At 38.4% G+C, this 11,773-nt stretch overlaps 1 non-coding gene across 1 annotated transcript; it reads left to right on the forward strand.

Moving 5' to 3' along the window:
- The first annotated feature begins 1,764 nt into the window (after positions 1-1,764).
- LOC130952416 (small nucleolar RNA R71) lies at positions 1,765-1,872 on the forward strand. Its single transcript, XR_009074597.1, has one exon. It is a non-coding gene; the product is annotated as a small nucleolar RNA R71 (small nucleolar RNA).
- Positions 1,873-11,773: the final 9,901 nt, after the last annotated feature.

Genomic DNA, 11,773 nt, shown 5'->3' on the forward strand with positions numbered 1-11,773 from the left:
GGAAACAGTTAATTATAAAACATTGGGTTGCCTCCCAACAAGCGCTTCTTTAATGTCAGTAGCTTGACAGATGGCTCTCATGGAGCCTCACAAATGATCAGAGCAATGTTGAAACCTCCCAACACCAAACTTAGAGTTTGAATGTGGGGGTTCAACACCAAACTTAGAGTTTGGTTGTGGCCTCCCAACACCAAACTTAGAGTTTGACTGTGGGGGCTCTGCTTGGCTCTGTTTTGAGAGAAGCTCTTCATGCTTCCTCTCCATGATGATAGAGGGATGTCCTTGGGCCTTAAACACCAAGGATTCTTCATTCACTTGAATGATCAACTCTCCTCTATCAACATCAATCACAGCCTTTGCTGTGGCTAGGAAGGGTCTGCCAAGGATGATGGATTCATCCATGCACTTCCCAGTCTCTAGGACTATGAAATCAGTAGGGATGTAATGGTCTTCAATCTTCACCAAAACATTCTCTACAAGTCCATGAGCTTGTTTTCTTGAATTGTCTGCCATCTCTAATGAGATTCTTGCAGCTTGCACCTCAAAGATCCCTAATTTCTCCATTACAGAGAGGGGCATGAGGTTTACACTTGACCCTAAGTCACACAAGGCCTTCTTGAAGGTCATGGTGCCTATGGTACAAGGTATAGAAAACTTCCCAGGATCTTGCCTCTTTTGAGGCAGTTTCTGCCTAGACAAGTCATCCAGTTCTTTAGTGAGCAAAGGTGGTTCATCCTCCCAAGTCTCATTTCCAAATAACTTGTCATTTAGCTTCATGATTGCTCCAAGGTATTTAGCAACTTGCTCTTCAGTGACATACTCATCCTCTTCAGAGGAAGAATACTCATCAGAGCTCATGAATGGCAGAAGTAAGTCCAATGGAATCTCTATGGTCTCATTTTGAGCCTCAGATTCCCATTGGAACTCAGAGGAGATTGGTACACGCCCACTGAGGTCTTCCTCAGTGGCGTCCTCCTCCTCTCTTTCCTCTCCATATTCGGCCATATCTATGGCTTTGCACTCTCCTTTTGGATTTTCTTCTGTATTACTTGGGAGAGTGCTAGGAGGGAGTTCAGTAACTTTCTTGCTCAGCTGACCCACTTGTCCTTCCAAATTTCTGATGGAGGACCTTGTTTCATTCATGAAACTTTGAGTGGTCTTTATTAGATCAGAGACCATTGTTGCTAAGTCAGAGGTATTCTGCTTAGAACTCTCTGTCTGTTGCTGAGAAGATGATGGAAAAGGCTTGCCATTGCTAAACCTGTTTCTTCCACCATTATTGTTATTGAAACCTTGTTGAGGTCTCTCTTGATTCTTCCATGAGAGATTTGGATGATTTCTCCATGAAGAATTATAGGTGTTTCCATAGGGTTCTCCTAGGTAATTCACCTCTTCCATTGAAGGGTTCTCAGGATCATAAGCTTCTTCCTCAGATGAAGCTTCCTTAGTACTGCCATGTGCATTTTGCATTCCAGACAGACTTTGAGAAATCAAGTTGACTTGTTGAGTCAATATCTTGTTCTGAGCCAATATGGCATTCAGAGTGTCAATCTCAAGAACTCCTTTCTTCTGACTTGTCCCATTGTTCACAGGATTCTTTTCAGAAGTGTACATGAATTGGTTATTTGCAACCATTTTAATGAGCTCTTGAGCTTCTGTAGGCGTCTTCTTTAGATGAAGAGATCCTCCAGCAGAGCTATCCAAGGACATCTTAGATAGTTCAGAGAGACCATCATAGAAAATACCTATGATGCTCCATTCAGAAAGCATGTCTGAGGGACATTTTCTGATTAATTGTTTGTATCTTTCCCAAGCTTCATAGAGGGATTCTCCATCCTTCTGTCTGAAGGTTTGGACTTCCACTCTAAGCTTACTCCATCTTTGTGGTGGAAAGAACTTTGCCAAGAAGGCATTGACTAGCTTTTCCCAAAAGTCCAGGCTTTCTTTAGGTTGAGAGTCCAACCATATTCTAGCTCTGTCTCTTACAGCAAAAGGGAATAGCATCAGTCTGTAGACCTCAGGGTTAACCCCATTAGTCTTGACTGTGTCACAGATTTGCAAGAACTCAGCTAAAAACTGATGAGGATCTTCCATTGGAAGTCCATGGAACTTGCAATTCTGTTGCATTAGAGAAACTAATTGAGGCTTAAGCTCAAAGTTGTTTGCTCCAATGGCAGGGATAGAGATGCTTCTCCCATAGAAATTGGGAGTAGGTGCAGTAAAGTCACCCAGCACCTTCCTTGCATTGTTGGCATTGTTGTTGTTTTCGGCTGCCATGGGTTCTTCTTCCTTGAAGAATTCGGTCAGGTCCTCAACAGAGAGTTGAGTCTTAGCTTCTCTTAGCTTTCGCTTCAAGGTCCTTTCAGGTTCAGGGTCAGCTTCAACAAGAATGCCTTTGTCTTTGTTCCTGCTCATATGAAAGAGAAGAGAACAAGAAAATATGGAATCCTCTATGTCACAGTATAGAGATTCCTTGAGGTGTCAGAGGAAGAAGAGAAATAGAAGACAGAAGTAGAAAATTCGAACTTATCAAAGAAGATGGAGTTCGAATTTTGCATTAAGAGATAGTGTTAGTCCATAAACAGAAGGATGTGAGAAGAAGGGAAGTAATTTTCGAAAATTAAGTAAAAGATTTTGAAAACATTTTGAAAAACACTTAATTGATTTTCGAAAATAAAAGTGGAAAAGAAATCAAGTGATTTTTGAAAAAGATTTTTAAATTAGAAATCAAAAAGATTTGATTGAAAGCTATTTTGAAAAAGATGTGGTTAAGAAGATATGATTGGTTTTAAAAAGATGTGATTGAAAAGATATGATTTGAAAACAATTTTAAAAAGATTTGATTTGAAAACAATTTTAAAAAAAAGATTTGAAAACAATTTTAAAAAGATATGATTTTAAAAATTAATGACTTGCCTAACAAGAAAAGATATGATTCAAACATAAAACCTTCCTCAACAGAAAAGGCAAAAAATGTTCAATCAAATCATTAATTTTTAGTAAGTATCTTTGAAAAAAGGAAAGAAATTGATTTTGAAAACATTTGATTGAAAAGATATGATTTGAAAAAGATTTGATTTTGAAAAACTTTGAAAACTTGAAAAAAAATTGATTTGAAAAACAAAATCTTCCCCCTAGCACCATCCTGGCGTTAAACGCCCAGAATGGTATACATTCTGGCGTTTAACGCCCAAAATGCTACCTCTTTGGGCGTTAAACGCCCAACCAGGTACCCTGGCTGGCGTTTAAACGCCAGTCTGTCTTCTTCACTGGGCATTTTTGAATGCCCAGCTTTTTCTGTATAATTCTTCTGCAGTATGTTCTGAATCTTCAATTCTCTGTATTATTGACTTGAAAAGACACAAATTAAAAATATTTTTGGATTTTTTTATAATGAGGAAAAATCAAAATGCAACTAAAATCAAATAACAATGCATGCAAGGCACCAAACTTAGCAGTTTGTATACTACTGACACTAACAACATGAGAATGCATATGAGAAACACAAAACACTCAAGTCAATAGAATTCAAAGATCAAAACAAGGAAATCATCAAGAACAACTTGAAGATAAATGAAGACACATGCATAAATTCGAAAAATGCAAGAAGAACAGAAACATGCAATTGACACCAAACTTAAAATGAGACACTAGATTCAAACATAAAATATTTTTGGTTTTTATGATTTTGTAATTTTTTTGGCTTTTTTCGAAAATTAAGTGGAAAAGAAAATAAAGATATCAAAATTCTTAATGAGAATTCCAGGAATCATGCAATGTTAGTCTAAAGCTTTAGTCTAAAGGAATTAGACATGGCCGGCCAAGCTTCAGCAGGACATTGCATTCAAGAGCTAAATTGATGAGAATCAATCAGCTTTGGTGATGATAAGAACATCACCTTTGAAACACTAGAATTCATTCTTAAGAACTCTGAAGAAAAATACCTAATCTAAGCAACAAGATGAACCGTCAGTTGTCCATACACAAACAATCCCCGGCAACGGCGCCAAAAACTTGGTGCGCGAAATTGTGAACTATACTTTTTCACAACTCTCATAATCCCTGGTACTGGCTCCAAAAACTTGGTGCGCTCAATACCATGGCATTACACAACTTCGCACAACTAACCAGCAAGTGCACTGGGTCGTCCAAGTAATAAACCTTACGTGAGTAAGGGTCGATCCCACGGAGATTGTTAGTATTGAAGCAAGCTATGGTCATCTTGTAAATCTTAGTCAGGCAAACTCAGATATATATGGTGATGAACGAAAATAACATAAAAGATAAAGATAGTGATACTTATGTAATTCATTGGTAGGAACTTCAGATAAGCGCATGAAGATGCCTTCCCTTCCGTCTCTCTGCTTTCCTACTGTCTTCATCCAACCCTTCTTACTCCTTTCCATGGCAAGCTCGTATAGGGTCTCACTGTTGTCAGCAGCTACCTCCCATCCTCGCAGTGAAAGCTAATGCACACACTCTGTCACAGTGCTGCCAATCACCGGTGTGGTTCCCTCCCCTACCGGAATAGAATAACTCTTTTGCGTCTGTCACTAACGCCCAGTAGGTTACAGGTTTGAAGCACGTCACAGTCATTCAATCATTGAATCCTACTCAGAATACCACAGACAAGGTTAGACCTTCCGGATTCTCTTGAATGCTGCCATCAGTTCTTGCCTATACCACGAAGACTCTGATCTCACGGAATGGTTGGCTCGTTTGTCAGGCGAGCACTCGGTTGTCAGGCGATCAACTATGCATCGTGCAATCAGGAATCCAAGAGATATTCACCAAGCCTCAAATGCTTGTAGAACAAGAGTGGTTGTCAGTCACTTTGTTCATGAGTGAGAATGGTGATGGGCGTCAATCATCACCTTCATCATGTTGAAGAACAAGTGATATCTTGGATAAAGAACAAGCGGAATTTGAATGAAAGAACAATAGTAATTGCATTAATACTCGAGGTACAGCAGAGCTCCACACCTTAATCTATGGTGTGTAGAAACTCCACCGTTGAAAATACATAAGAATAAGGTCTAGGCATGGCAGAATGGCCAGCCTCCCAATGATCTAAGAACTAAAATGTCCAAAGATGATCTAGAGATCTAAAAGTGATCATTGGTTTCGGTCCCAGAGAGGGAACCAGAAGAACCAAGATGAAAATACAATAGTAAAAGGTCCTACTTATAGAAAACTAGTAGCCTAGGGTGTACAAAGATGAGTAAATGACATAAAAATCCATTTCCGGGCCCACTTGGTGTGTGCTTGGGCTGAGCATTGAAGCATTTTCGTGTAGAGACTCTTCTTGGAGTTAAACGCCAGCTTTTATGCCAGTTTGGGCGTTTAACTCCCATTTAGGTGCCAGTTCCGGCGTTTAACGCTGGAATTTCTTGAGGTGACTTTGAACACCGGTTTGGGCCATCAAATCTTGGGCAAAGTATGGACTATCATATATTGCTGGAAAGCCCAGGATGTCTACTTTCCAACGCCGTTGAGAGCGCGCCAATTGGGCTTCTGTAGCTCCAGAAAATCCACTTCGAGTGCAGGGAGGTCAGAATCCAACAGCATCTGCAGTCCTTTTGAGTCTCTGGATCAGATTTTTGCTCAGATCCCTCAATTTCAGCCAGAAAATACCTGAAATCACAGAAAAACACACAAACTCATAGTAAAGTCCAGAAAAGTGAATTTTAATTAAAAACTAATAAAAATATAATAAAAACTAAACTAAAACTACCAAAAACATACTAAAAATAATGCCAAAAAGCGTATAAATTATCCGCTCATCAATAGGCAGGTATCGCTTGAATAACCGATTTGATGAGAACCTCTCTCCCAGACTGAGTAAGAAGTTTTTCCTTCCAACCGCAAAGCTTATCAGACACTCGCTCCTCAATCCACCTCAGAGCTTTATTCTTAGATCTGCCCCACTGAGCTGGAAGACCAAGGTACTTACCTGGTTGATCCCAAGCAGGCAACCCTAAGATCTCTTCTATATCCATTCTATTTCTAATCGGAACCTGGTTGCCGAACGTAATCCCAGATTTGTCAACATTTATTCGCTGCCCCGAGGCTTCTGTATACATATTTAAAATAGTAATGAGCTGATAAACTTCCTCCTCACTATCCTTCGAGAAGATAATGCAGTCATCCGCAAAGAGGAGATGGGAAATGGCAGGAGCAGTAGGAGCAATTCTGACACCAGAGATTCTACCCTCTTCTTTAGCCTTATCTAGGGGTATTCGCGGTGCGGTTTGGTTCGGTTTTTGAAGGAAAAGCCATCCGATCCGATCGTTTAATTAAGTTGCGGTTCAGTCTGGTTCGGTTTTTTTTCAAGGTCATCCGAACCAAACCAAACCAATTAAAATCGGTTTGGTTTGGTTCGGTTTGTTCGGTTTTTTCAATCAAATAAAAAAAATTCTACCATACTATTATGCAATGTCATAAGATTGAAATCAACAAGCCAAAATACACAATAGCTAACAAAGTCTTGATCTAATGAAATATAACGACAATAGAATTCAAATACGACAATTAAAGAAGTTTAATAGCTCAACAGTCAACACAATTGAAAATAAAAATAAATTGTCATTAAACTGATAGCAAAGTTACGGTGTCTTCTCCAACAAAATAGCTAAAACTTCATAATGTAAACCAACCTGAAATAAATAAAAAAAATAATTACATAATAAGAACAACAAGAACAACAACAACAACAACAATAATAATAATAATATAAGGAGAACAATTCATACCATAAAACTTAACAAGTTGTACTTTAATCAGACTCAACACCAGAATCTTCTTCATTGGGATCACGAGTGGGTGCAACTTCTACAAAATATATAAAACAAGAAACAATCATAACAAATAATATATATTAATAAAAACTAGATTAAAATAAAGAAAATTATAAGTAGAAACTTAACCATACTTAATTCTAACTTTTCCAATTCCTCAATGAGTTTCTCAAGGATAAGTTTTGGAAAGTTTCGGAGCCAATTTTGGGTACAAATTAACGCTTCAGCTGTCATCGGAGTTAGAGAACTCCTATAATTATTCAACACCATTCCTCCAGTACTAAATGCCGATTCTGAAGCAACTGTGGAAACTGGCATGGCTAAGACGTCTCTTGCAATCCCCCCAAGAATTGGAAATTTAGTGGAATTCACTTTCCACCAATTTAGAATGTCAAATTGCACGCCACTCTTCTCTAATGCCTCCATAAGATATAACTCCACCTCATTCTTGTTAACACTCTCATTGAATTGCATTTCCTTCTCAAATTCCATAGCAAAAGAAGTTTCATGTGCCTCAAGCTCTTGTGTGCTAATTTCAGGAGGATCTTGCCGAGTAGACCTTTGATAGTTACCACCAAACAGCCTATAGCTATCAAACACCTTGAAAAGCGTCTCCTTCACCTTTGAAGTTAAAAATTCAGCATCTTCTTTTTTATACAACTTTTCAAAACTCCACTTAATCAATTGAAGCTTATACCTAGGATCAAGAACAACTGCAATGAAAATCATCATGTTTGTGTTCTTTATATTTCTCCAATACTTATCATACTTGGACTTCATTTTCTCAGCCATGCTTGAAAGTACCGTATCTAAGCTTCCCATCCAATGCTTAAGTGTAGACAATATTTTACAAAAGTCATTAAAGTGTTGAGAAGATGTCACAAACGTTGAACCAGAAACTTTGTTAGTAACCTCATAAAATATTTTTAAAAACTTGACAAAATGCCTTGCATTCTCCCAATCCTCAGACCTAGGAATCCCACCAGCCATCATAGCAAACTCAGAATCTCTCTCCCCCAAACGTTTAAATGCCTTTTGAAAGTTCAAAGCACTTTCAAGCATTAAAAAGGTAGAGTTCCACCTGGAAGGAACATCTAAATGGACAGTGCCTTTTTTCCAGAATTCTAGCTTCCTTAATCATAGTTTTAAACCTCTCAATACGACCAGGTGATGCACGCACATGCCAAACCGCATTTCTAATCTTTAAAATTGACTCATGCATTTCTCTCAACCCATCATTCACAACAAGATTTAAAATATGAGCACAACATCTAACATGTAAAAACTCTCCCCTTAATGGATGTGAGTTCCAATCCTCCATTCTATTTTTCAAGTAAGAAAGTGCAACATCATTTGAACTAGCATTATCAACAGTGATAGAAAAAACCCGGGATATCCCCCAGCTCAACAAACATCTCTCAATCTTCCTACCAATTGTTTCTCCCTTGTGATTCTTGATAGCACAAAAATTCAAGATTCTTTTTTGCAACTTCCAATTAGCATCAATGTAACGAGCAGTAAGGCAAAGATAGTTTAAGTTTTGCACAGATGACCAACAATTAGTTGTCAAACAAACATTTTGATTTGGTTGAGAGAAAACAGACTTCAACTTAATTTTTTCATTCAAATAAAGCTTCCAACAATCCCTAGCAACTGTGAGCCTTCCAGGAATTGGAAACTTGGATTTCAAACAACTCGTATAATAACGAAAACCCTCCCCCTCAACATGCGAAAAAGGCAATTCATCCACAATAATCATTCTAGCAAGCGCTTGTCTACAACGATCAACATCAAATGACACGGCAGAAAGTGAACTACCTATCCCTTTCCTATCATCTTTTACCACATCTTGAAAATAAAGAATCTTTTGGGTAGGATCTAATGCCTCCTTCGGAAATTTTTTGCATTGCGACAACAAGTGATTTTTCATGTTACTAGTGCCATTTTTATGTGTATCACATGCATAACTAGCCCCAAACCAATTACATTTAGCTCTAGGATACTGTGGATTACTAGTTTCATCTTTAGTAAAGTGATCCCATGTCCAAGACCTAGGTCTAGAAGGTTTTCTCTTACATTCGTCGGTCTCAGTTTCAGCAGAGTCATCAACGGGAGCTTCTTCAACAGCTCGCCTTTTCCCTCGGCATCTACTAGAAAGCTTCCTTGTGTTTCGTTGAGGAGCTGGCACAGGAGGCAAAGCAGTCGGAGATCTGATGCTTGTTGATTCATTCAGAATAGGAGCTGGAGGCAATCCAGTGTCGCCCATATTCTCACTTGAACTGGCGTCAAACTACATAAACAAGCAATAACCATTAACCAACAAATTGAGGAAGCAATGAAAAAATTGAAGAAGCAAATAAACCTTTATACCAACAAATTGAAGAAGCAATAAACCTTTATACCAAGAAATTGAACTTGGCAATAAACAGCAATAAACCAAACAATAAACAAGCAAGGAACCAGCCCTAAACCAGCATTAAACCAAACAGAACAAAACTTGAAAATGTGAACAAGCAATGAACAATTAAACCAGCAATAAACACTAAACAAAATTGGCAAATTGAAGAAGCAATGAACAAATTGTAGAAGCAAATAAACCTTTATACCAACAAATTGAAGAAGCAATAAACCTTTATACCAAGAAATTGAACTTGGCAATAAACAGCAATAAACCAAACAATAAACAAGCAAGGAACCAGCCCTAAACCAACATTAAACCAAACAGAACAAAACTTGAAAATGTGAGCAAGCAATGAACAATTAAACCAGCAATAAACACTAAACAGAATTGGCAAATTGAAGAAGCAATGAACAAATTGTAGAAGCAAATAAACCTTTATACCAACAAATTGAAGAAGCAATAAACCTTTATACCAAGAAATTGAACTTGGCAATAAACAGCAATAAACCAAATAATAAACAAGCAAGGAACCAGCCCTAAAGCAGCATTAAACCAAACAGAACAAAACTTGAAAATGTGAACAAGCAATGAACAATTAAACCAGCAATAAACACTAAACAGAATTGGCAAATTGAACAAGCAATGAACAAATTGAATAAGCAAATAAACCTTTATACCAACAAATTGAAGAAGCAATAAACCTTTATACCAAATTAAACCAGCAATGAACCAAACAAGCAATGAAGAAGCAATAAACCTTTATACCAACAAATTGAACTTGGCAATAAACAGCAATAAACCAAACAATAAACAAGCAAGGAACCAGCCCTAAACCAGCAATAAACCAAACAGAACAAAACTTGAAAATGTGAACAAGCAATGAACAAATTGAACTTGGTAAATTAAACACTAAACAGAACAAAACTTGATAATCTCAAATTAAACCAGCAATGAACCAAACAAGCAATGAACAAGCAATAAACCTTTATACCAACAAATTGAACTTGGCAATAAACAGCAATAAACCAAACAATAAACAAGCAAGGAACCAGAAACTGAAAGCCTCCATTTTAGAAGCCAAATTCAAAACTTTGATCCTACAAATAAATTGAAAAAAAAAAACAACTCCAATCATTCACCTATATCTGAAGCAAAAGCAAACTATTTACTATTTTCCCATTGTTTTGTCCGTTTTTGTATTCATGTGAGGAATTATGTTAATGATTAATTATGTTAATGATTAATTGATTATATTAAAATTGAACTAGATTCCTAACATCATTTTTCAGGTTAAATCTATTCAATTCTATCAATCTTTATATTAAAATTGAACTCCTAGATCCTAACATACAAAAAAAGATGATTAAACTAACCTGAACAAACTGAACATTGAACAAACTGAACAAACTGAACAAATTGAACATTTAACAATAACCATTAACCAGCAAGCAGCAATACCAACAACAAGGCAAGAATGCATCAGTAAAGTTTACTTGAATAGATGGCTCGGGCTCCATATGCACTTGAAGGCTTTCTGGGTGGAGGCGGTGAGGTGACCCTACAGAACCCAGAAACGCTGCTGGGTGGAGGCTTTCTGGGTGGAGGCGGTAACGTCGGAGGCTCGGAGGTGGTGACGTCGGAGGTCCTGTGGGTGGGTGGGTGACTGGGTCTTCGTCCTCGTCTTCGCGGTGGGTGGGTGACTGCTGGCTTGAGTGGCTTCGACTTCGAGTTTCAGGGAGAAGGAGTGAAGAAGGTGGGTGACTGCTGGCCGTTTGGGTACGTGGGTGGGTGGGTGACTGCTGGCCGTTTGGGTGAGTGGCCGAGATGTGGTGGCTGGCTCCGATCTGGGGTTTGGGCGGCGGGGTTAGGTTTCCATGGGGGGAGGGGAGGAACTCGCGCAGCTGTAGCCTGTAACGCGTTTGGGGGGGTGGGGGTCTGGGGGGTGGGGTTGGGGACTTGGGGTAGTTTTAATTTTAGGGTTTTCTTAAGAACTGGTTCGGTTCGGTTCGGTTAGGGTTTTGATGGCAAGAACTGAAAACCGAACCGAACCGTAAAAAAATCGCAAAACATCACTTTTTCGGTTTTTTCGGTTTGCAGTTAATTTGGTTTTCGGTTTTTTCGGTTCGGTCCGGATCGGTTTTGAACACCCCTAGCCTTGTCCATAAGAATAGTAAAAACTTCAGCTGCTATGATAAACAGGTAAGGCGAAAGGGGGTCTCCCTGCCTTAGTCCCCTCTGCAGCACAAAACTTCTTGACAAAATACTATTGATCTTAATTTTATAAGAAACCTGCGAGACACACATCATAATCAACTTAACCCAGTGCAAATTAAACCCAAAAGCTTTCAGAGTTGCTTCTAGGAATGACCATTCAACCCTGTCATAGGCTTTGTTCATATCAATCTTAACGGCTAAATTTCTAGAAGCATGCTGCCCTTTTCTATTTAAAGCATGAAACATTTCCTGCACTATTACCATGTTATATTGAATGAGGCGTCCCCCCACAAAAGCACTCTGGATAGGTTAAACAATCGCATCTATTATTCTTCTAAGCCTAATAACCAACACCTTAGAA

The sequence above is a fragment of the Arachis stenosperma genome, chromosome 9 (genome assembly GCF_014773155.1).
Source record: "Arachis stenosperma cultivar V10309 chromosome 9, arast.V10309.gnm1.PFL2, whole genome shotgun sequence".
Taxonomy (NCBI): Eukaryota; Viridiplantae; Streptophyta; class Magnoliopsida; order Fabales; family Fabaceae; genus Arachis; species Arachis stenosperma.